The sequence below is a fragment of the Acanthopagrus latus genome, chromosome 4 (assembly GCF_904848185.1).
Source record: "Acanthopagrus latus isolate v.2019 chromosome 4, fAcaLat1.1, whole genome shotgun sequence".
In the NCBI taxonomy this organism is placed as follows: domain Eukaryota; kingdom Metazoa; phylum Chordata; class Actinopteri; order Spariformes; family Sparidae; genus Acanthopagrus; species Acanthopagrus latus.
In genome coordinates this window covers 19,292,731-19,319,320 of record NC_051042.1, presented here as the reverse complement: position 1 = coordinate 19,319,320, position 26,590 = coordinate 19,292,731, and the positions used below count along the sequence as shown (strand labels likewise).

General features: G+C 42.9%; 1 protein-coding gene across 2 annotated transcripts in view; it reads left to right on the top strand.

Annotated features, from left to right (window-relative positions):
- fam189a1 (family with sequence similarity 189 member A1) overlaps positions 1–26,590 on the top strand; it is a 92,710-nt gene that overhangs the window by 9,142 nt on the left and 56,978 nt on the right. The window lies entirely within an intron of this gene.

The window sequence follows — 26,590 nt, the reverse complement described above, 5'->3', positions numbered from 1 at the left end:
TATCCTGACCATTAGGTTGCTCAAACTCACAGCTCAGGAATCAGAAGAGACTGTGAATACATTTTTCACTTGGTCGGGTACTGAACTGGTGACACTAATCTTGGATGCAATTCTTGAAACTGTGCTGATTGTAGAGATCCTCTTGAGAATCAGCATTATTGTCCCAGCAACACATTGAAGGAATCCGACTGTTTGTTTTTTGTTTTTCTCGGTGAACTCACGCACAAACAGCCGTCATCTACCACCAGCTCATTGGCTCTGCTGGTACTAAGGTTCAGGTGATTGTCGTCACACCATGTGATAAAGCTCTGTGTCCTAAAAATAGTCTTTATTACACTTTTTTTTTTTTTCACTGAAAATGATTCCCCTCGAATCACACCTACATGTCAGTATGCTGATAGGTGCCATTTCTACAAACAATACGCTCATCTCCTTTTTCCTAAATTCCTTCACGGTCTTCACCACATAGGTAAGTCTGGATGGACATTAATGTAAATCATATCAGACATAAATTGTTATTCGACACATTCCTACGTGTGTGGAGGGGATCTTTAAATGATCAAACACATATCTGTGCTTGCACATGTGCTCGCACACATTACACCTCGGCGCGCTCGCCCTCTTTGTATTCGCAGACACTTTCATGCGTGCACACACACCCACATCAAACACAAACAGCCTCCATTATGAATCATTTTGATGTTTGAAGAGTGGGGCTGGTGGATGTGTGATGAAAGCCATTGGTTTGTCTGTTTTTGATTTGTTTTTTTGTTTTTTTTCTGGACATTTTTCAGGCCTGAACTGACCCTGCAGATCCGTTGGGGAGGACAGAGGAGCAGAGAGGGACGTGTGTTTGAGGGCAATTTGTTTTATGTTTTAAAATGCGTGACATATTTGTGTGTGCGTGCACCACAGACCTCTCTCATGAATCAAACTTCTCTCGCCTCCTCCTGCTCTTGTTTGTAGTGCGCCAGTGTGCTCGTCTGACCTGTAGCCCGCGACGTGTCTGACAGAATGCTTGATGCTGCACTTCTTTACAAACAGCCTCGACCCGGCCGCCAGGAGGTCTGCCTGCGGACTGTTGAATAGAAAAGGCCAGCAGGGTTGAGCTGAGCTCACAGGCGGGCAGGGGAAGCCAGAGCAGAGAGAAACAGAGAAACAGAGCGGCGAGAGACAGAAGATGACCACGTCTGTCATCCGATTCATAAGACGAGGGTATCGCGCCTGTGTTTTTACATTTATTCAGCTGTTGTTTTCTTGTCAAATCCGACAGGAAAGGGAAGATTTATGTCTTTTATTTGGGCTGAATGGAGAGTTTTATCTTCCAGTGAAGCGGCAGACATCCTGGCTTTGACCTGGAGATGTTTTCTGATAAAAATAAAGAGCTTTTCAGGGGCGTGCTGCAACAAGCCACCATCAGTCTGAGTCTGATATCAGGCGGACAGATGCATCTTTGTTGATATGTTTGACTTGTATCCTCTACCTGCTTTTAGAGCTGTAACTTCTTCCTGGCGTAACAAAGCCGACCGTCGTCCCTCCCCGCTGCTCTCTGTGGCTGATCAATGGGAGCGCCTGCTGACTGGATCCTCCCTTTGTTCTATGATTAGAACCTGTGTTGTGTCGGTTGGCGCTTCTCTGTGTGTACACATGTGGGAGGGCAGGTCAGGAGGATGTGAATGTGTGCCTTTATGGGCCATATGGAGCCGCGGCAGACATAAAGTCAGCGTGTATACCTTCCTTATCTGTTTGAATGCAGGCCACAGAGGCGTATAAACAGCTTATCAAGCCGGGGCTACAGGCTGCGGCTGCGCCTCTGTAACAGGAAGCAGGAGAAGAAGAGAAAGCATGGAACATTTAATTTCACGTATTTTTCTTGTGCTTTTATCTTCATACTCCCTCGGAAAGTAGCCGAACGCTGTTCGTTGAGAGCTGAGGTTAATCAGGCGCTTAAAAAGATAAATCATGAGCCTGAGGACAAATCTGAGAGGCAATTCAGCTCTTATATAAACGTTGGTTTTTCAACATTGCAGACATTTAACTTTTAGTCTGAGCTCATCATAAAAAAAAAAGAAACAGTTTGAAAGAGAAACTCAGAGTTAAACGTCTGGTAATTGTTCCAAACAAAGACACAAATCCATCCCTCCAGTTGCTGTCTAGACAGGCATGCTGCGTCTTTTGAGACTGGAAATCATATTTTATGTATTTCGTATTTGTTTTAAAAAAAGACTCATTTCCATCAAGCTCAAAAACATGGCAGGTTAAATGTCACAGTTTTTACAGACTGTGCCGCTGCAGCTGAGAGGATATGAATCTTCACACGGTCAGAACAACAACAAGACAGACGGCGAAAAAAAGGTGCTCAAAGTAAGAAACCGCGGGCAGATAGCAATAATAAAGAGGAGACAAAGCTTTCTAAGGCCTTAAAGAAGTGTTTTCAGCCTGTCTGCCTACACAGCACAAAAGTTAAAGTTAATTGAATCTCAGATGCAAATCATATTGAAATGGTGTACACTTTTACTTGAACGTGCAACATCCAGAATGCACAGGACCACTAAATGCTCTGGCTGGCAGATAGTTCTTGGTCTTTTGGCTCATCCGTTCTGAAACAGGAAAACAAACGGCGGCTGTCTGGTCACAAATGGGTATTACAGCTAAACAGCACATTAAAATATGTTTCTGGAACGAGCGATGGTTCAACATGTTCATACATGTAACTCAAGCGACTGGGTTCAAGTATCAAACAAGTCAAGGCGAGTCACCTGCCCCCAGGTCCCCGTCTTCATGTCTTCATGTCTTCATGAAGAGAAAAGTCAAGGTGTTGTATTGTATTATATTATGTTACGTATTATATTATTGTAATTTATCAAGCTGGCTCAAAATTTATTAAAATCAACTTATTTTGTGTGATAATTATTGACATTTTGTGTAATAAATGTGCTCGAACGAAATCCAAAATCCCATCAGGAAAGCTTGTTTATGTCTTAAAGCTGCTGTAAGCGTTTCCCTTGTTTAAGCTAACTTCCTGTCTGTTCTGCAGTTAGTGATCTCCTCCCCCGTCCAGATGTACTATAGGGAAAAAACTCATAATTTGGTAAATTGAAATTAAATCCTTCGCAGTAGCTTAGATTTCTTGAGTCGATGCAAGTCTGAAGTCACAGTGACTCCAACTACCAACATTAAAATGACACAAAATGTCCCCTAGCCTTGATACTACGTCATCACCTCGGCTCTCGATACCATGTGAAGTACAGTGAGAGTGTTAGTGTGATGAGAGGGGGCGAGGTTTGTCTTTTTGGATGAATGAGCCCGGAGGATTAATTTTCTCCGGGTCGAAGGTCAAACCTTAAACAGCAGTTAACGATGTAACAGAGATCAACAGGTCAGCGCACACGCAATCGTTCAACATGCGGCCGTGATCAGATTTGTCACCTGTAATGTAGTCGCTGTTGTCTCCTGCTGGAGTCTGCGGCATCATCTTAAAGTCATTTTTCATAATAATCACCCGCGTGATGCATTTCCTCGTGGCTTCCTGCTGCCCCTGTTGTCTCATCAATACAGCAGCGGCGAGACGGGCCAGGCGGTTAATCTCTGGACATTTTCCAAGGACTTTATGTGTGTATATTCCTACCCCTGCATGTGTGTGTGTGTGTGTGTGTGTGTGTGTATATATGACTGCAGGAGAACAAAGTGGAGGACTGATTGATCTGACAGTCTAACACATCAGCCTCTTAGAGGAGCCTCAGAGGGAGTTTAATAAGTGCAAGAGCCTCCAGAAAAGACAGGAGGGGGTGTTATTCTGAAACATCACGCTGCTTCTTCACCTTCAGTCTGGCTCAGCCTCTCTTTCTGTGCACATCTAGGTCGGTTTTTTTTCTTTTTCTTTTTTTGTCATTATATGATTTGCTCCATCATTGCTCTATCCAGGTTGAGAAAATGTACCTTGATCTCCATATTAGACGCGTTTTGTACCTCTCTGTATTATCTGCCGTCTTTGCTGCGGTGCACTGGAATGACACTGCAGATTTTCGGGGGGTGGGGGGAGGAGAAAAATCTCTTTTTCCTCTCTTTCTTGCTGAAGGGAACTCTACTACACGCTCATTTATTTCAAACTGTCCTGGGGCTGGAGTGGATTGTGCGAGCTGTTTCTTTCTCACTGAAATCACACGTTGGTTTTTCTTTCTTTTTTTTTTTCTCTGTTTGGGGTTTTAAAAAGCTGATTTTAACAGAGAAAAGAAAGAGGGGAAGGGATTTATGCAAAAAAATGAGAGAAATAGTCAGGGAAAGTGCTGCTGGATTTGGATCCGGCACTGCAGTGGATGACGGCGGAATCTGTAGGTGTTTACTCAGCCACATGGAGGCCAGCTTCTCCTCCCTCAGGTTGAGATTCCAGCTCCAGAGTGTTTCTCTTGGCATCGCCTCAGCTTGGTTAGCATGCCTCATCCCCTCCACCCTCCCACCCACCCTCTCATAATCGACACTCTTTTTGATCCGACCCGCTGCCTGTTTCCGTCCCTGGTGGTTACATCTCTGTAGGATCCGTGTTTCAGCTATGGCTCCGGGAGTGTGGGCGCCTCTGGGACTTCACTTTCAGATTTCAGGAGTGTGCATGTCTCTCACGGAAACATGAAATGTGTTTTTCTGGTTCAGCCTTGTTTCATGTTATTTAATTTCTCCCGCTGAGCAAGATTCTCTCTTTTCATGTTTAACTTTTTCTTTCTGTTTGCTGTTATCTGAAAAAAAAAAAAAAAATAATAATAATCACAATAGTTGTCATTGAAGCCACGTCAGCAAAACATTTCTGCTTATTAACTCGTATTCAGTGCAGGTCTCCATCACTGCAACAGCACTGCAACAGCACTGCAGCACAAAACATAGAAATATGCTGATTTTTCTTTTTTCTTTTTCTTTTTTTGCAATGATCAATACACCCTAACTGAGCTTAGTAAGCGAGGACCAGAGCCAGAGAGCCCTCTGCATGAAGGCTGTGTGTGTTTTCCATATGTGTGTATGTGTGTGTGTGTGTGTGTGTGTGTTTTACAGAGCTGAAAGAGATAAGCCAATTGATGGAGAATCAATCAGCAACCGCTTTGAAATCTTGTTTTTTAACCTGGTCTTGTTCCCGCTCCACCGCTGTGATGGTTCGCTGCAGTTCACAGTTTTATACCATCATTTTATTTTAAAACTGTCTTTCAGGTGAAACAAGCAACTCTGAGACTAGATTGTACAGTAGACAGGGACCCAAAACACTGAGCAACCTTGGCCGCGAAAAGTTCTGCCGTCCACTCCTCAACGGCCGTCAGACAACTATTCAAGTCAGTGGAAGTGTTGTTGACGTAAACAGATCGAATGTTTTCGTCTTGTCGTGTATCCAAGTCGTGGACATGAAATCAGGCAGTTTTCCCGTGACGCGCTGAGGTTCCTCCAAGAAGACAAAGCTTTTTGACTCGGGCTGGAAACACAAGCATCTTGATACAGTGACAAGCGCTCTACAACTATGCGAACAGAAGTCGACTTTGATTAGGACCTCCTCGAGCTTGGTTACCATGGCAGCCGGAGACAGTTACTATGGCATCATTCGAGGGGAAGTGAGGAAATCGGGGGTCTCTCTGTCGCTCTCTCTCTCTTTGTGTTGCCGGCTGAAATGAGCTTTAAGGGGGACGGAGGAAGGAGTGGGGGTAAGACAGAGAGAGCTCGTGAAAATCAGAGCGTCAAGAGGCTTATCATTGGTGAAATGACAGATAGGCTGTGTGAGAGAGAAAGAGAACGAGTAATGTTGAAGCAGAGGAACAACAAAGGGCTGAGAGAAGAGCGACTTGTGTTCGCGGGACGAGGAGGGAGAGTGAAATGTTTTGGTTGAAGTCAATTACAGCCGTGGTTGTGCGGAGTAATGAGTCTGGCCGTGTCTCACGCCTCTGTATTCCTCTCATTAGCCGGCACTGGTGGAGGACGAGGAACAGCATTATGACAGCCCTGGTTTATTTGTGTGTTTGTGTGAACGCAGCTCCTGTACTTCCTGCAGATCCTGGATAATAAGTCTGTATTCTGCTCCGTCTTCATCTATGACTCATTCACTGTTTCTCACCTCCTCAGTTTTGCATCTGTTTCTTTCTGCTCATGCTCCTCCTCCTCCTCCTCCTCCAGCACATTCACCATTCATGTATTGATGTGAGGGAGGGGCTGGTTGGTTGCCCTCGGCAACACGATCAAACCGACTGACATCTTATTAGAAGTGAGGCAGGATTTAAGTTTTACATTGGATGATCCTGGGGTTCATGATTTACATCCAAAGCCGCTTTTGAATACCAGTGCAGAAAATAGTAGTGCTGCTTTTAATCTTTGATGCCCTAGACCGAGGTTGGTGTCCTGTCTCAGACCAACCCAACTGATGTGTAATTATAATTTATATGTTTAATCAGTTATTTGGAAAAATCAAAAATCAACTTCCTTCAGAATAGCTTTCAGAGTTTCCCTACATTAGTCTTTGGGGAAAAGGACTTTTCTTTCTCCTCAGCCTCAGTCCGATGAGTGCAAATGAACAGCAGCAGGTCTCAAACAGGACTGGTCCAATGCATCGATTCTCTTCAAGTGGCTTGTGTTTAATTATCCATCTTAACGTGAGTGTTGTATAAGGCACATAGTACCCTGCTCAGTGTATTAGCTGCAGTAGTTGACCATCATCACCAACAGAGAAGCAGAGCAAGACGCATTTTAAAAGAGAGGCCCACCTAAGAAATACACTACATTTTGAACATTTGTGGCGCTTTTCATTGCCGTCAGTGGAGTGCGGGGCAGGCACAGCTGTGCTTGTGTGTAGGAATAGGGACGTGGTACGGTTGAGAGAATATGGTCCCAAATAAAGGGAAACAGGTGGCGGTCATTTTGCAAACATGTCAGTCGAATATAAAGTATGATAAATTGAGCGTGGAATTTTGTGATCTCAACCTGCACTTTTCCTCTGCACACCAACCACTGATGAGTAAAATACATGACACATGATTTAAGATTGTTACACAATTAAAAATCTAGATTTGTCCCCAGTATTGTTTAAGTGTTGACGACTATTAAAATCATTTTACACGAGGGCGTGTTCAATTTCCACTGCAGAGCATGAAGTTTGACTGCCTTATCTATACTGGAGTCGCTCTAAGCAGATAATATGGGAATAATTAGATAAATTGTTACATCACAGGTGTTGTCATTGAAGCCGGGGGGAGTGGGCTGATCAGAACACATGAAAGGAGACCTCAGAGCCTGTTTGAGTCTGCAGAAGTGGGGCTGACGCAACCGGTGTCTTTGAACAGTTGGAGTTTTTCAAACAACAGAGAACCTGTGGGCTTCAAACATGGCAGGGCAGCAGTCCTTTGAAACATGACAAGTGAGGATCTGATCAAAATGTCATGATGTCAGAAAAAGGCAGAGTCGGAGCTCTGAGTGTAAAATCATGTTGCTGGTGCAGTCACCTGTACAGGGGCAGCGCAGTCCTGCGAAAACACACCTGTAAGCAACAACACAAATCAATAAGAAATTAACAAAGCGCAGGTTTCTTTTCATGGTTCTCTCCGACTTTGGAGTGTTCACTTGTGTCTGCACTGCAGTCCCTGCTGCTGCAAACTCCCACCACTCGTGCCTAGACAGAAGCAGACAGTGCAGGCAGACCGGCAACAACAAGTCGCTGCTGCAAAGAGGACTCGATCCTTCACCGGCCAACTAGAACTACTGTGTTTGAGGCTGGAGGTCGAACCCTGGTTTCTGCAGCGTGGCACCACCGAGTCCCTTTCATCAGTCAGCTGATTTCAGCATGTTTTTCAGTTCAAATTTGTTCTTTTTTCAAATACGGATGAGAAGATTCCGTTGTGTTATCTCTGTGTAAAATGTACTTTTCTGTACAAAATGATAGACATGCTGTTTTTGAGTTTTCATCATAACACCAGCTCTTAGTACTTATTAGAATAATGCTACACTCACGTAGTGTTGTCATTGCCTTTTCTTATTGGAAACACATAACGCAGCTTTTGGGAACTTAAACAAGACAAACCAGGTGTGCATACTGCACAGGTAATTTTTGATTGAGATGAGTTGACTGTACTAGTATTAGCATTTTTATTTAGATGTAGCTACCAGTGATGGTAGCGTAGCAGCCATTCTGCTAACAGAATATTATTCCCGACATGGCGGCCTGTGATTATTATGCTGTAAACAACCGAGTGTGAATGTGGCCTAAGAGTTTAGATGTTGCGTGTCTCAAACTAGATGATTGGTGGTTGTTCATAAACAATGTAGGATGCAAATAAAGAGTTGTACAGGTTACTTCTGATGAGTTTGAGTATGTTTAATTAGTTTCTGTGCTTGCAGCCCTGCATTTCCACCCCGTTTCTTACACCCAGAGTTCTGTTCCCTCCCAGCAGATGAAAAGCAGACTGTAGATCACACCGAACGTGTATCGCGTTCATGTTCTCTGGACGTGTTCCAGACAGGTGAAAGGTTGTTTGCGACTTTTACCTCTTAGCACGAGTATGAGAGTTACACAGCATGTTTTAGCAACCGAAGAGAGAAAACGAAAGTGACATTGATGGACTGGCTGTGCTGAACCAGGAAAAATGACAGTCCTCCTTCATCCCTCAACACGCGCCGAGACGTGCTGTCGCTAAATCTGCATTATTTTCTGCTTCGTCAGAGGAGGCAAAATTCACCTCCTGAAAAAACAAACACATCCCCATTTTTTTTTTTAAATTCCAGAGTGAAAAGAAGCAGAATTGAAAACATCCCGTTCATCCATTGTAAATATTCCCTCCTTTTGTAATTGGAGAGGAGCAAATGTGTGTTAATGTGTGGGATGAAGAGCAGGAGAGTGTAAGAAATGTTGACAGGACCCCCATTATCAGCATCCTCCCCCTCGCAGTGTGTGTCGGGCTCTCACACCTCCCGCTGTGTCATCTTTTCAAGGTCAGCTGATGTACACATTCGAACACTCACTCAAAACCACAGCTGCCTTTTCTTAGAATTCCTAGTAGATGTCTGTTTCTTCCAAAGAGCACCATTAGAGATTTACTCCCGGGTGAGCAGCAAGACTTTTTTTCTTTCCCCTCAGCCTCAGTCCGATGAGTGCAAATGAACAGCAGCAGGTCTCAGGCAGGACCGGTCCAATGCATCGATTCTCTTCATGTTGGCATCGACTCATGTTTCTTCGGAGGCTCAGCTGTGGTTTCAGGACTCGCTCTCTTCGCTTTTTAATCGAGTTTAGCACTGCGGAGGCGCTCCCCCTTGATTTAGGCCTGTGTTGTTTGTGTTAGGGAATGAAATATCAAGGTGAAGGCTGTTTGAGTTGTGCATATTCAGTACGACCGTGGGGTTTAATGTGATTAACGCTGGATTTACCTCCTCGGGCCAGGGGAGGCTGGATAAACAGTGTGTATGAGGGAAGAAGAGGAAATCAGTTTAGGTTTTAAGAATTTTAAGAGACGTTGTCTAATGTTTGGCGAAATAAAGTGAATGTGAGGATAAATTATTGAAAAAAAAAACAACCCTTACTTGACTTTGACTTTTGAGATCAACACCACTCTCATATATTTCCATTTAGTATGTGGCATGGCTTGGGTATTTGGTGAGTCACTTCCTTTTTAATTTGTAGACTAATCCTCATGCGTCTTGTTCTGACTTCCACTTCCTGTCTTAGTCTTTTTCCAGGCCGTTGTTCTGTGTGCGCCTGTGTTTTATTTGCTTATAAGCCTGTGTTTTCCACCAGGACTCGAGTGTTTCCTGTGTTCTTGATTTCTTCCTGATGGTTTTCATGATTGTCTTCTGTTTTCGCATGACTCTTCAGTTTTCTCAAATGGCCGGTTCAGGAGCTTATAAGTTTTTGATACCGACCAATCAGGAGCTGGTGCCAAAAGGTACTAAACCTTTTACTTGGTGTCCATTTTACCAGCACCTTGAAACTCACTTAACTAATTTACCAAGGGTTATTTGACAGTGGACTATTTCTTGGCTTGGTACAGTAACAAGATCAGCTGTTTCTGCCCTTTTCCAGTCTTTCATGCTAAGCTAAGCTAACCCTCTGCTTGCTGTAGGTTCTTTTTGAACAGAACACTTAGCTAATGGTATTAATCATCTCTGCATACTCTCTTTGAGTAAGTGAATAAGCATATTTCTCAAAATGTCAAACTATTCCTTTAAGGCTTAAGCAGTGCATATTTTTCGATTTCTCGGCTTATCTGAATTTCACAGATGGTTTGAAGCTGCAAAGTTTTTTCTCATTGCTGCAGAGTGGCGGCCGCACTGACAGACAAGGTCACACTCGCTGCTGTGCTTGAGGTGTCCAGAATTTGGATTACAGGCATAATCCCTTTATTATTTGACAATATGTTACCTGAGTCTGGACTGACCTCTACTGTGACGTGATCGTCTTGATCAGGATCCGTTTGTGCAGTGTGGAGTGTGTGTGTGTGTGTGTGTGTGTGTGTGTGTGTGTGTGTGTGTGTGTGTGTGTGTGTGTGTTTGCGTGCTGTTATCCGAACACAGATGATGGTTGTGCCTTTTCCCTGCATTGGAGTTATTGCCTGAACTAAGACACGGTTATCTGATCTTTGCCTGTGATTTGATCAATAGACAAAATTACCGCAGCCTCCCAAAAGGCCAATATTGTTGTGTGGTAATGGAAATGCACTGCCACATGAGCCATGCTTTCTCCCAAAGTAATCCACATTGATTTGTGGGGCCACTTTGATAAATTGAGGGGGTTTTAGGTTTCGTGTTGGTCCGTTGCACAGGGCTCGGTTCCTTATGTGATGTGAGTGGGCGGTTTGAATTGTCGCCTATGGATCAGACCACAGAACGGAAAACCCCTTTAGGACCCTGTGAAAAAGCACCTAAATCACATGAACTGTGTTTTTTAACCTTCAGTTTTTGTATTCTAAAAGTATTGACAACATTTAAAAAGAGAGGACATCCTCCCTTATTGTGTACTTGACTGTTGGCCAATTATTTTCATATGCTAATGATAAGTGTGTGGGCGAAAAATGCTTATTAATATTTATGAAAGTGTTGGGGCTCGTTTGTGCATTCATTTGTTACAGAGGGTGACAGTCAAGTAACACACAGTTCATAATTCAAAGCAGCAGGAACAAAAAAAATAAAAAAAATGTTGTGAAGTGATTCAGTGGGAGCTCCTGTAGGTGGGACACAGTATATCATCATCGCTGCTTGATTATATCCACGGATTGTTCTTTCCATCAGCAGGAAGGTGTTAAATGAAATGATAAGAATGCGAGTGTGCGTGTCTGCTGACGTTCACCTGTGTTGAGTAATGCTTTTATTCAGGTGTTTTGCAGACAACATTGTGGTGGGACAGAAATTAATTGGGGCAAGAAATGCATCTGAAAGTTAATCACACAGCCGTGAAATTAAAAAATGAGGGGGCAACCAAAAAGATTACCGTGCAGAGCCCAGCACAGGGGGGGGAAAAAAAGCTGACTAGGCATGAAGCACCGTGCTGCATCAACAACAAACAAAACGGCTAATCTAACTAACTGGGACAGAGAGACGGAGGGAAGGGAATCATCATTTTTCATCAGGAGTGGCTGTAAATAGTACAGATTAGATTACAGCCTGCAAATCACAGTGTAAACACATGTGGGACAAATAAAATACAAGGGAACAAGTACAATGGCGGTGAAGCTGCACACCCCGTACAACTGAATTACAGTGGAAAAAGGCGCCGCGTTCTTTAACGGCCTGCATACTCAGGATTTACAGTGTATGAATTCATGTTTTTCATACACTTTAACCCACAGGAGCAAGAGAAAATCACATTATAACAAATGAAATATATAGTGCGGAACACCGTTATTGACTCTATAATTAGGCATCTTTCTCACATTTTTGTCACTGAAAGGTAACAACCATTATCTCAGCTGGAATTAGACTTTATTGGATTTTATTTAAGGTAATGGTGCATTTCATTCCATTGGTATAACATACAGGATAGGGCAGAGGGAAGTCCACAAATGTGACAAAGCGAACATGAATATACCTTGAAAGTTACCTCATCCATTAACATTTGTGCCTGAGTCACGACAGATAGATTTTCATCAGAAATGGTGGTTGTGTAACCCCTAGTCTCTGCCGCGTTAAGGACAGGATATATAGCCAGCTGGCTTTTCAAGGCCGTCCTCGACAACGCATGTGGTTCCAACAGCTGCACCTCAGCACGTTTGAGCAGAAGCGCCTCTCCATTAACAATACATGCACATAAAACACAAAGAATAACCACAGTAGAACCTCAAAAATCAAGAAAAATTATGACAGAAACTCAGTCTGAGCAACTCTACTATGTCAGGCAGGCACAGTGCTCTGCATCTGAAATGCTCCCAGTGGGATATGAGGCCATGTGGAAGATAGAACATGTGTTTGCATTCAGGTCAACTCTCATGTCACTCAGCACTCGCCAGAGTCTCCGGTTGTCTCTGTCCTTTTGCCCTCTCCTCTCTGTTACAATATGTTCATGTGGTGAAGTAAATTTTGGTGAACTCCAGTCAGCAGTCAACGCTACAGAATATAAACACCCGATGGTGGAGGTCACTTTGTGAATCACTGCTGCAGTCGGGTTGATAAACAGGAGTGAAGATAAATCCACATTTTAATCCTCAAAGTAATCTCTGAGCAGATCAGAGCAGAATCCCATGTGAGTTTGAGTGTTTGTTCCTCCAGAAGGTCAGGCTCTGCATACAATGCTCTTGTCCAGAGCTGGTCGACTAAATTTAAATAAATAAAAACAAAGCTAATTTCTTTACGATATCAGTTTGTCCGTTTGCCCTTACTTCTATCGATTTCGACTGTCACCTCTGTAGTCCCTTTTAATGCCCTGTATAAACTGAATGATCTCACTTCCTTTTTGCGAGCTGTAGTCTGAAGTTTTACCACTAGAACAAATGCGAGCAGTGAAGATAAAATTTGCCAAACTGCTTTTTTTATACCCAATAAAAACTGCCCCTGAGAAGAACACATAAATCACATTGCTTGCAGAAAGATTAAGCCTTCGGGGGGCTCTCAAAGCAATATGGTGCAGCAGATTTTTTATTTTTTTTTTCCAAGGGATGCATTTCTTTGTAAAACTGAGACCTTTTTTTTTGGAGAAGGATATAACACAAGTTATTCCAGTTTTTTCTCAGGGGGGACATTTGGAAAGAATGATCCTCCATCACTCTCTTTCACATGCATTCAGACACAAACTGACACCTACACAAACCCAGAGGATTGAATATAGAGATAATTAAGAGGCAGTGATCTCACATGGAGTCACAGTACGCATGCAGCGCTGCGGTTGCACTGTGAGTTTCCTCATCTGGTTTCAGCTGCACTGTTTCGCTTCTAATCTTTCCTCTCTCTTTGTGTAACACCGCATAATCACATAGAAAGTGTAATTAGTGTTAGCGTGTGATAATTGATCTTGGCCTCCTCTGGTAATCTTCAGCGAGTTGGGAGTCGGCATTGCTCATTTGTTTATGCTTTTCCTTGATGAAATGATGAACGTGCGGCGTGGAAGAGGGCTGCTGTGACACGCAGCTAAGTGCGTTCATTAGCGTGATGCATGCTCCTCTTTGGCGTTGTCGTTGCAATTATTCTGATAATGAGCTCTCCAGACCCTCTCAGTCACAGTTGGAGTTGAACGTGTAGATAAGTTTCTATTTTGTTGCCATTCGTTTACAAAAGTTATTTGTGTCGGATTGTTGTGAGTGCAGCTCAGAGTCTCTGCCCGACCCACCGACGATGTGTGCAGTGTTTCATAAATGCCCAAACTAAATGGGGTTCGATTAGATGACACTAATTCCACATTAAGATCTGGAGGCTTGAGATCATCACAATTTACGGTTTGGAGATTCCCACTTGAGGACAAAACCATAAACCACAGCCTCTCAACATCCTCCTTAACTTTTTAATCACAGGGTCAAATCATGTCGTGGAATCAGGGCTGTTCTCACAGACAAATAAGACTCCACTGTTGATATCCTGCAGTGTGCTCTGTGAAGCTGGTAGAGCTGCGTTATTCTTCAGTGTGTGAGAATAAACATGAATGTTGCTGCTGTTGGAAAAATCTTCTGAAAGGTGCTTTAGTTTCCTGAGCTCGGATCCTCCTCACTGGAACAGTTAATGTGGGATTTCCATCACTTGTTCCACATCACGCCATCCAAAATCTAAGACGTTATATGCTGTAGTCTTGTATCACGCTAAAGATATAATATTGATATATTACCCAGCCCTGTGTAGGTTTTCTTTTCTTAAAAACATATGGTACAGACTCAGCTGACCTCACCGAGGACAAAATGGAGGTAATATAGTGTCTTTGTTTGGTGTTTGTCAAAAGCCTGGCTGCTGCATGCTCGACCAGTCTAAGTCAAGGTACCTCAGACGCGCTCAAACAAGAAAATAAGGAGTGATATTAATCCAGGCGGGACTGTGCATAAACAACGAGGCTGCTTCAGAACGTGACCCCGCCATTGAGGTCACAAATGTTCAACCGTGCAGCATCCTGTGGCTGTTGCTGACAAAATGTGAACATCCAGGGGAAAGGTTTTGATTGTTTAAAAATACTGCACAATCATAGTTACTTCTAAATGTAATAACAGTTGCATGCACTTACATTATAGTGAGTTAAATGTGCAAATATGTATGCATGAGATCCACCGCCACCTATCTGTGCACCAACCAGACACAAAAGCTTTTATTTTTCTGTCAGGAATTTCCATACTGCCTTTTCTTTAATATGCAAATCTAAAACAATCATTGCATGAACAAATGGTGAAATGCATGCCTTTCCGACAGAGCTTTTAAGACAGCATGGGTGAGACATGAAGCAGCCGTCTATTTATGATCCGGTGAACGGCAGACTAGTTTGGGTCTGCGAGCGAGCAAACCGCAGCTGCTGCTGTTGTCCATAAAGGTGGAAATTATAAAGGTTTTTACATCGGGCCTATGGGGGCTGAGCGTTTGATACCTTAAATCGCTTGGTCATTGTTTTATTACTAGAGAGAGGTGAGGAGAGGAGTCTGCACAGTGAAGGCCTTGTGGTTGCCTCGGCCTGTCTCTTCCACTCTCTTCAAAAGCTTGTGTAAGGTCACACCGTATGAACTGCTCTCACCCCAGGCCACAGCGCCCGGCTGATGTGTAAGTGAGAACATTACCCAGCTGTAGGCTTGCACAGACTCTTCACAGGGAGAGGCTTCCTTGGCAAAATAGTCCAACAAACCAAAACTTGCTGTTTTATAAAGAAGAAGAAGAAAAAAAAACAGCATCAGGCAGAATTACTCAGTAAAATGTGAGGCAAGGGGCTGATGGAAGTAACACCAAATGATCATACTCTTACTTTAATCAGGGTTTATTTTTCCTCTAATGTAGTGGAACCAACACGTGGCTCATAAAGGGCTCACGAAGGCCTGGTTAACTGATTAAAGCACAGTCACAGTGGCAGTAAAGACTGTTGCTTTAATCATACACAAACCAACGGATGCCAGCTGCCTCAGTCTTCAGTATTTAGATGTGTTCAATATTCTGAACTTCCCCAACTGAATTCCTTCAAATGAGCCAGTAAACCTGTTCAGTGAGCCTGAGATGACTCATGGAGTATTCATACTGGAGTACTCTGTGTTTCAGGGGGATCCATCGTATCGGTCGAGAAATTAGAAGGCACTGAATGGAGCTCGTGGTCGCAATCATTCGCAGAGGCCTATGTTAATTGCCTCTTGACTTAAAAGTGTCGGCTCAGTCGCCTCCCTGTGAGTGACAGTTTGGTGGGTTTTTTTCATGGTTTCTCCTAATTATTTGAGCTTTGTGGTTTGGCAGACGCCAAGCTTTCCCACCAGCGCTGAGAGGAGAAGTGTGTGATGAGTCGGTCTCTCATTAGGGGACGAAGAATTTGCAGCAGATGGAAAACTCTTTCAGATCCTATAGAAACACAGTTTAGACTGAACAATCTCTGTTTTTTTTTATATTCTACGCTTTTAAAATCTGAAAATCTGTGCTGTATATGTTTATTTTTAATACTAAAGAAAAGGTAAAATCAGATTTAGGGACAGAAAGTGAATATAATATTCATAACTTTGCTTTCTTCTGACACAGTGTCGTCATGTTGCTCTGCCATGTTTCTATAGTCGCACAGAAGTGACAAACTAAACACTAGCCCTAGGAGCTTTTCATGCTTATAGCAACCACATGAGAGGAGGGTGTGGTGAGGCATATTCAGTTGGTCGCAATTTGCAAACTTACCGCTACCATGCCACTAAATCGAAGTAGACCTTCAAGGCTAAATGGTCTTTGTGATTTGGCATCAATTAAGTGTAAAATTGCAATAGATTGAAATGTTAAGAAAATACATATTCAAAGGGTGTTTTGTCAGATTGTGAGCCAAGCCAAAGCAGATGAGAGGGCAGAATTGACACACCCACCAAATCGCAACTCAACACACACACACACACACGCACACACACTGTCTCTCTCTCCTTTCAAATCTGGTGGGCTGCAGGGCGAGATTATCCTGTCAGCACAGGGCTGAAAGCCTGATTCAGCTCTTGGTGTCACTGCAGCCGTATCCAGGATGGATGTATGGCTGCTCGACGCTGTGCACTGCTGAGAGCCGCAGCCCTCTCCTCATGAATTATGACCACTGAGGCCCAAAAGTGCCCAGCAGAACTTTGAAACGGAAGTTTACGGTTGAAGTTCACACACACACACAGATTTACATTCTATGGTATGTGAGTGATGGCTGTGATAGCCTGTGTGACCAGCAGTGTGTTGGGTCACTTTCAGCAGCCACTGATGAATCGACTTGACTCCAAGGCAACTAAAAAGAGAAAGGAACAAGGACAGAAAGAAAAACAAAGCCCTGCATGATAAGCAGCCTCATGTTCATGCATGGTTTCATGTGACTCCTGAGAGATATTTTTAGTGGCAACAAAAACCTCTTTCTGCAGATGAGCGATGCATCGTACTATCAGGGGGGAAAAGATAGATATTGTCATGTGTCCATCATTCAACACACTTTGAAGTAATCCTGTGGAGTCTCTTTGTTGTGTGCCTTGTAGTTTTCTCTGTCGGGAGGATTTAACAACCAAAGGTAACAGAGATTCTGTCATGCGTTGAATTCCAGGAGGTCCCACCGTGCAAATAAATCTGGATAATTGAGAGGAAAGCATTATATTTTCTTCTTCTTCATATTCCATGTTCATTTGTTGCAGCAACCATGAAGCTGTTGTGAAATGGGAAGTGTCAGTCCGTGTGTGTGTGTGTGTGTGTGTGTGTGTGTGTGTGTGTGTGTGTGTGTGTGTGTGTGTGTGTATGTTTGTGCTCGTGCATGTGTGACGGACCTGTGTGGAAGATACAGAGTGATCTAAATCAGGAAGAGGAGCCGCAGAGTCACCGAGCTGCCTCTCCTCTCCTCTCTGACTCTCTTTCTTTCCCTCAGCTCACCCACAACCAGTCAGGCCTGCTGTGTCCTCACGACACTTGTGATGCACGGAAACAGGTCAAGGGTTTCTCACCCTCACCGGTCGCTCCTTTCTCGCTTCAGCGACTTTGTCTGAGATGAACGCTTTGCTAGAAGAAGGGAGGGAGGTCTAAGAATCTCACATCAGAAAGCAAAGGTGTCATGTTCATCTTAGGCTCATGGTGCACATGTTTTTTAAGAAGCATCTGCAACACACGTCGTGTCGTCTGCATGCCATTCTTCGTGCATACCAGGAAGATTAAAAAGTATATTCATATACGGAGCAGATCGTGGCACGTTTTTTTTTTGACAGTATCTTCCTCGAGAACTTCTCTCCACTCATTCCCTGTCAGCTCCACACACTGTTAGCATATATACATCCTGTCTACACAGACCGCTTTCAACATGGCAGCAGCAGCTTCAGTCGTCCGTCAGTGTCCTCACAGCACAGTGTTCAGGCCCAACGCCAGTGTAGGTCGCTTTAGATATGCAAAAAATGTATATAAATGAGTAATCATTTTAGTGATAATTATCATTTTTGCATTTAATTTTAATTGAAAAGCATATTAATAATACGATGATGATGAATACCGTCTCAAAAGTATTTTTCTGCCAATAAATGTACTTTTTGTATTTTTTTTCTTTTCTAGTAGTAAATTACACATATACCTACAAGTATGCGCGTACTGTCTGGTGATGATCGTCCTGGCCTGGATTATTAGATCCCATTTTCATGTTAATTTTTTTCTTTTTTTGACGCAACTGCCTATCAAATGAATTGATATGAAAATGTGCTAATCTTGAAATCAGCTAGTAATTAAAAAATTGATATGAATGCAGAGATAAGAAGTACAATATTTGCCTCGAAGATGTAGTGGGGCGGAAATATAGCATGGAAGAAAATGGAAATACTCCAGTGGTGTACATCAAAATTGTACTTAAGCTTCATTCATGCTGACATGTTCTCACACATATTACCTTCATCTCCCACAAAATTGCAGCTCCTGCAATTTTGATATTGCACTTCTGCGTATTATGATTTTGTTGAATTTGCTTGGCTCTGGCGTATGAAGCAGGACAGGAGAGTATCTGTTCCATCAGACTCATGTGAGATAAACAGGGTTAGGAGATCACTCCGCCACGACTTAATTCAGGTTCAGCTTGTTTCACCATGCACCATGCATTCCTCCCTTTACATGAACACCGACATGCACGCTTATGAATTTAACATTTGAGGTTGAACCAGTCGGGGCTGTATAAGTGTGTATATTTCTTAGAAGCCAAGAATCAGTTGTTTTTCTGGCCGAACAAAATACAAGCTCATGTCTTTGCTTAACGGGGGCTTGTAAATGCTGTATAGAAGCATTCTCATACTGCAGCTCATGCCACGTTGACCCGCCATCTCGTCACAGCGGCTGATAACTCTTGTTTGCTGTAGTTTGGTTGTGACTGATCCAGACGGACGTTCCTGTCTTGATTCATGGATCGAGCGGAGGTACTTGGAGACCTCCACAATGAGCAAGAGGACAGGAGTGAAGGGGGTGGCTGGGATGCCACGCCCCCAGGCAGCAGCGGCAGCCAACCTGCTGTTGTACCGCTGTTTCCATGGCAACGACGGTGAGGTGCTGCCGTGCTCCGAAGTGAAGTGGTGATGTACACAAGGTGGGGGGAGGGGTTTGGAAGGAGGAGCAGGTGGTGGGTGTGGGGAGAAGAGGGGCACAGTAGGAAAAAAAGGATGTCAGGGAAGAAAAAAAAGGGGGAGGGAGGTGGAGGAGGGAACGCTGCTGCTGTGGATGAAGCAGCGGGAACACGAGGAGGCCAAATGTACACGTCTGTTAGCTTCGTCAGCAGGAGCTTCAGTTAGACTCAAACACCTCAGTGTGGTGTACAATATGGATGCACATGTATAGATAAATGCAGCGGGCTGCACATACGGGCTGCTCGTCTCATGGCCAGCAGAGGTGACTTGAAGGTTGCTTGAAGCCCAAATTGTCACACAAGCGTTAGGAGTGGAGATCCCCCGATGCTACAGCTCACCTTCATTTGTCTTTCATTTGGCGCGTACACACACACACACACGCACACACACACACACACATCCACACCCACAAAAAGAATGTTCTCTTCTTCAAGGTGAAACACATGGTGTTATTTCTATCTTATCCACATTCAGAGCTTCATTCTGTTTCCTCGTGTGAACAATGAATGTGTGATTTGTTGAATACAAATGGAAACTTAAACTCTGGCCTCGTTTTGAAAAATTGCTCCTTTAATTGACATTTTGAATCACCGACATTCAAACTAAAAATGAAATTAGCTGTTTATTTTGTTCAGTTTCTATTGTGCATGAACATCTCTTTTTTTTGGGCGCTTGTCATCTGCAGTGCAGATTTCAGCTGGAGAGCGGTTACATACATCCGCCCCATGATTCATACAGTAAAAACCCTGCAGACACACGATGGAGAGATACTCAAGAGATGCACCAAGTATATTGATCTGTACGGGAACAGATGAGAAGAGGATGAAGGTGGAAGGTCATAAAAGATTATCCAAACCACTTCATTTGGATATATAACAAAACTGTGAAGCTAGAAAGCTAGAAAAGTGGCAGGGTCAAACAAAATAAAACAATATGAAATGGTGTTGTCCTTTAGGGTCAGTTTGTTAACTCAGTTCATTCAGTCATGAATGTTTATTAAGTTTGTTAAGGCATGACAAATAAGTCTCTGAAGGTCTTTCTCCTCAGATTAAAATGTCTTCCCCAAAACTACATAGTGCACCTTTAAACAAAGAGAAATGTTGACCACAAAAACTTCCACACTTCATTCTGAACAGAAACATGGACGTATGTACTAGATATCACTGCGGTCCATCCAAAATTTATTGAGACATTTCACAGAGAAGCACAACTCATGGTGGCACCTAAGAAAAGGTCAGAAGATCACCAAAGTCACAGCATGCATCAAATTGTTCCTGAGATTATTTCAGCATAGACCAAAGTGTTGAATCAACTGCCAGAGCTACTAAAGATCAGCTTTCTGTGACTGCACTCACGTTTAGAAGACGACCCACCTATAGACGTCCATTTAATCAGGAGCGCTTCATGTCATTAAAGGCTCAGGGTGGTGAGTTTCCCCTGACGTGCCGTGTTCCACTCAGCCTTTTACACGTGCCTGCACTTACGGACCGAAACACGCACATGAACACACACCCCGCGCGGTGCTCACACACTTTCACACATGTCAGATTACTCTGTGCTCAGAGGACGAGCTCAGAGAGAGAGAGAGAGAGAGGGACTGTTGCCTCTCTTCTCTCAACTGACATAAAGCGAAAGTGAAAGGAAATAAGAGTCTGAGAGCCATCCTGACAGCGTGGTGTGTGTGTGTGTGTGTGTGTGCGTGTGTGTTTGTTTATTTTGGCTCCCCTGTTAATTTTTTTTTCCCTGTATGTGTTTCCATATGACACACTAAGTGTGTGTGTGTGTGGGGGGGGAATCTGCTTGAATCAGCGAGGGTCCCTGCTCCCCTCAGCGCAGCAGCTGATGGGAAATCATTATAGATCCTGGCAAATGGGCAGTTCGTGGTTACCACGGCAACCGCACCGGCTCAATCCATCTTGCCGATGATGATGTTTGAGAAACGGCCTGCTTTCTCAACCCTCGCTCTCAGTAATGGCTTCTTTGATTGGCGCCATGCATAAATGAATAAGAATAAGGTCAAGACTGTGATTTAGGTGGAATCCATACTTGCATATCTGTTTTTTTAACTAAACAGTGGTGTGGAGTGTTAATAAACACCTCCACTGCCACCTGGCTCATTATGGTCGTCCTCATTGTGGATATTAGGGTTAAGAGGTTTTTCATTCACTTACCTCGGAAATAGATTTTTTTTTCTCCAGAAGATAAAACACATCTGAAGAAAAGTGAAAAGGGTTTTAAATTAAACATTCCATTTTGTAATTCACTTTTCATCTCTGTCCCCCCCCCCCATCTAGACCAGGGATCCCGTCTCCGTTGCTCCTACTGAGGTTTCTTGCATTCTTTTCTAGGTTTAAAGCTTATTTTCCTCATCTGAATGTGATGTGCGAGGGACAGACTGATGATGCTCTGAGAGGAAAACTTGTCATTTAGAATACTGGGCAATATGAATGAAGTTGACAAAGCGTCAAAGTCTCAGTTTGATGAATTATTCCATCTGATTTTATTTACATCCACAGCGAGTCACCAAAAATGTGAAAATCCAAACATCTGCATGATGTAAAGCAGTGCAACACAGGAGTAGATGATTCCCTTTGTGTGGCTGCACATTTGTCTTGCGGAAAGGTGTTTCAAATTATTATTTTAATTATTATTTCAAAAATCTTAATAGTATGATATGAAACAAGTACAATGCAAACTTCTAAAATAGGCTGTTTTACATCATCGGAGCCCAAATACAGTTGACTTTTACTGTATATTCCCCAACATGTACTTAAAAAGAAGGTTTTTATGCATATACATCTTATCTCCTACCTGCACATGGCAACCAAAATAGAACTTCGGGAATTAAATATTAAGTGCTGATAACTAGCTCCTCTGTCTGACTCCCATTAATCATCAAGTCGATCCTCGCAGCAGTGAAGCATTACTGCAATTCCTAGAGCTACGAGATAAAAATACTTTAATTCACTTGTTTTTCCTCTTTTTTCTTCCTGCAGCAAACCACTGAATGACGCAGGCGGCTGACTGAATGAAGTATATGTGGCCGCTTGTCGTTTGTGTAATTACAGACAATAAGGTCAAGAATAACAAAGACCCTTTCCATATGCGCAGAAATATCACTTTAGAAAAGGTTGTTGTAAGTTTTCTTCCATTGTTTAAGTGAAAAGAAATCTGTATTTAATGGCTGCACAGACCGCAGCCGTCTACAGTGCTGCCTTGGCTTTCACCTCTTCCTTTGCCTTATGATCACAACCTCGCCCATCGCTTTTGTTGTTGGCTCATATTTTTTGAGATGGAGGTATCATATTTCCTACAAATAAAGACATAAATGAGCCTGAAGAAGCCGTTTCTAATGCCAGGGTCTTCCTGGATATTCCCACAATGCTATTTTCTTGTAGATGGCAAAGGCAACTCGTTTTGTTTCTTCTTCTTTAAGGTTGGCAGCTGGAAAACCCCTGTAAACCTGTAACGAGGCGCATACCACCAATTTCTCATTTGTTCCAAACCACTTCACTCCTTATTTGTATCTCTGTCTAACACAGAAAAAAATAAGGGACGCGAAGAACTAATCCCTTTCTCATTTTGACGAGCAGTGGAAAATCCTTCAGCATCAAGTTTCATTGGGTAACTAGATGCCCAGATGTCTTTTTACACCCAGGTACCTTCTGGGGGAGGAGTTCCCTATGAGCTCCCAGGCCAGCAGGGAGACGCAAACCTTCCACTGTGTCCTGAGTCTGTCTCCTCCCAGTCAGTAGTGCTCAGAGCATATTCGATGAGACTGCCTGCTGACTCCTCTGAATGTCAAGGGGAAGTCCCTTGATATGGAGGTCCTTCTGAATCACCGAGCATCTTACTCCCTCACAAACACTAAGAAACTCTAAATTCTTTCAGTCATCACTCATGTCAAAGACTGAACTAGACCTCGACAGCTTTGTTTCACAGCTCGGCTCCACCTTCCGACGGGTGGTCGATCTCATGATCCTCTTCTTACAGTCATCAATGGATAATAGAGCCATGATAGCAAAACCTTTTTACCTAAATCCTCATCATGATCACAACACGCTTGACTATGAATCACAAATCAGTGCATTTCACATGAGAGCTAATTGCAAATATCTGAAACGTTTCCAGACCCGCAAAATTTGTTTTAATTTAAACCAAAGTTTAACAATGCCGGTCCTGAATCCTTTTTTTTTTTTTTTTTTTTTTTTTAAAATTTATTCTATTTTAGTCGTCCAACTAACCAGAGAAATAGGCCAGAATTAATTTAGAAGAAAAGCCCAAATGTTCTCTCTGTGGAGGTTAGTCCTCTTCATGTGGACATTCAGTTCTCGCAGGATGGAAGTACAATAGCACACAAACGCCCACACAGAGTGTTATTTGGTCTGATTAAATTCACTGTTTTTTGCACCGTGCATGAAAAGACTGTTTCATGTTTTCCACAGTAAAATTATTGTATTTTGTATTGAAGCGGGACACTGGGTTGTGATTGTGATCTGTGTACGGCTGGAATTTGCTGTGGCAGCTACACACAGTTACTGCACACTGGGTCTCTGACATCCAGGGATCCAGCGGGGCTCACATGCTTTTATTCTGTCATAAAGCAGTTTGAGTTCAGCCTTTTCACATCGACTTCGACTCCGCTCTGTTGGAAGGGGAATTTGAAGTTGTTGTATTTTATAAATGTTTGCTTTGTGATGGGCTTCCAATGACATGTCACCTCTGGGTGTGTGTGTGTGCGTGTGTGCGTGTGTGTGTGTAGGTGTTAGTTGTCAGAGAGTCAGAGTAATGCATTCTTTCATGGCGATGACACCGGCTCCTCTAATCCAGTCCTGTGAAAAGCCAAAGCCTCGCTTTTATCTCTGTTCCATTTACACTTGTCAGTAGCGTGTGTGTGTGTGTGTGTGTGTGTGTGTCCGTGTGTGTCCTTGAAAATCTGCATGTGAGTGTACTGTTCATGTGTGTGTGTTTCCAGTTCATATTAGTCTCGCAACACTGCACTTTTATGAATTTATGATTTTTGTATGCTCAAGTCGTTGCTCTTAAGTTGTTTCCCAGTAGCTGAAATGTTTAATGATCCAAACGTCTCGCCCTGCTGACAGCTCTCAAAGATGAGATGTCTTTAAATGTGATCCGACTGTAAAAATTAAGACTTTCTCACAGCGTTACCTCTTCCTTGAGCCTTTCCGAACTCTCTGCTGGGAAATGTTTACACATGTTGCCTAAAAATAGATTTAATTTTCTTCAGATTTGTTCATTGCAGCTCCATTTTTTTTCCTTTTCATGATTTGTTGTCTTATAACGTCCAACTTATCTAGAATTAAACTGGACCTCTCACAGTTGTGACTTGTTTAAGGATCAAGGATTAAAGTGATTAATTTGTACTCATGATAAATTGAAAGTTTGTTGTCGCCCTCATGCTACACACATAGAAAACACAGTACACAGGCGTAATTACTTTAAGAATATAACAGAATAAAGATAATTATGATAAAGAACAAAAAATACAGTTATTTATATACATCTAAGGAACCTGTGAAAGAAGACAGGGACATTGTGTTGTGGCTCCAACTTTCTTTGTGCCAGATTCTGGTGCCAGTTCTATTGCTGTCTCTAGGAGATGCTTGGACAAGTGGACTAAAACCGGACCTATCTACGTCATATGATCTTTGATGAAGAAATGCCTCTACATAATGAAAGATAACACTTAAGAGGATTGGCAAATGTTCCAGTGGGCACATTCATTTATTCGCTGCTGGTCTCCAAATAGTATCCAGAAATGATTATATGCACACTAACAGGATTCAGTGCAAGGCTAATTAAAATGCTCACCACAGTAAATAAGAAAAAGTTGCAAGTGTCTCATCTCTCCAAAATGTCCCAAAATTTGTGTTCATCGTTCCCTCCTTCTTCCTTTTACTTTGACTGAAGGATGCTTTGCAGTGATTGACAGGGCTGATAGCTGATGTTCATGTTCACGTGAAAAGTTTCAAATTCTCATTTTGATTGTGCTATAAACTGACCTTTAAGCTATAAAACAACAGAGATTTGCATTATGGCTCTAAGAACATTGCAGAATAACCTTCATCAGAAAATACAGCATCGGAGTTATGAAGCGATCTCTGCCGTTATCATATCAACAACTGGCTAATACCCGAAACCTGATCACCATATCAAAAACTGCAGTTTACATTACTAAGCTTACAGGCAGGAGTTAATTCAGCAAGAGTATTACTACAGTTTCTCCAACTTATTCTCTCAAACTTATTACTAACCTCAGTCAGAAGCTGTAGTCCATCACAGATCCAGCGTAAGATCAATTTTACTTGGATGCAACATAGATAAATAATAAAATGAACATACAGATCAGATAAAATGCACCTTGAAAAAACAGGAAACTTTAGCACGATAACAACACACCAAAATGCTGCCTCGATCACCAAGATTTATAACCTGTGAAACAAAGACCGTAGAGATTCCACTTATTTGCAAATTTAGAAAATACACAACAGAATTACGTCACTGGTGCTCTCATTTCTGGCACTGGTCACCTAATTCTGTCAGTGTATTTACTAAATTTCCGTCCAGGTGAATGTAAGCAGCAGCAACTCTGGTGAAGAGAACGAAGTTTGGTAACTTCACATTAAAGCATTGACATCTGGGAAACACTGTCGATCAGACATGACTGTGTTTGACCACCGAGCATCAATGATGTAAACACAGAGTCCGCCTCTCCCTGTCCTATCCTCAGTTGGCCCCACAGCACAGCTCCAGCCGTCGATTGCAGCAGCCTGATGCAGTACATTGTGGTGTAGACACTGGACGGGTTTAATTTAAATGTCCTGTATTAACAGTATGTCGTACTCAGACTTTACTGCACCGAGTCGTAATTGATGTTCCTGTACTCATTATCGGGTTCAGTGCATCTTCAAAAAAAAATCCTCTTTATGCTGACTTTTAATTCATAACTTGTTGCCCTGCTCGTCCTGTTTCTGTTGTTCTGTTTATTCTTTACTTTCGCCAAACTTTTTAATTGGTCTCTGTTAGAAATACTCTCAACACGTTCGAAGATGCTTCAGCGGTTTTTTTTTTTCTCTCGCTTCGTTAGTGTGCACAGGGCAGGTTTCAGTGACTAATGCTGCTAAGTATTGCATGTTAATCCTGTTCTGGAGGCAGCCAAGGGGAAAAGCCCCCAGTGACTGACAACCAGCAAAGCTATCTCATGGCTGCTGCGCTCACATCACTTCTGTCCGTAAAACTAACAGACACGCGCGCGGACACCCAGGTGCACGCATGGTCCTTTGACATGTGTATACACTGAGTACACAGTCATGCATCGCCCAGTGGAGGGAGAGGAGGTAAGAGCGTGAGGAGGAGAGAGAGATCAGGTGAGGGAGGGAGAGACAGAGAGAGAGAGG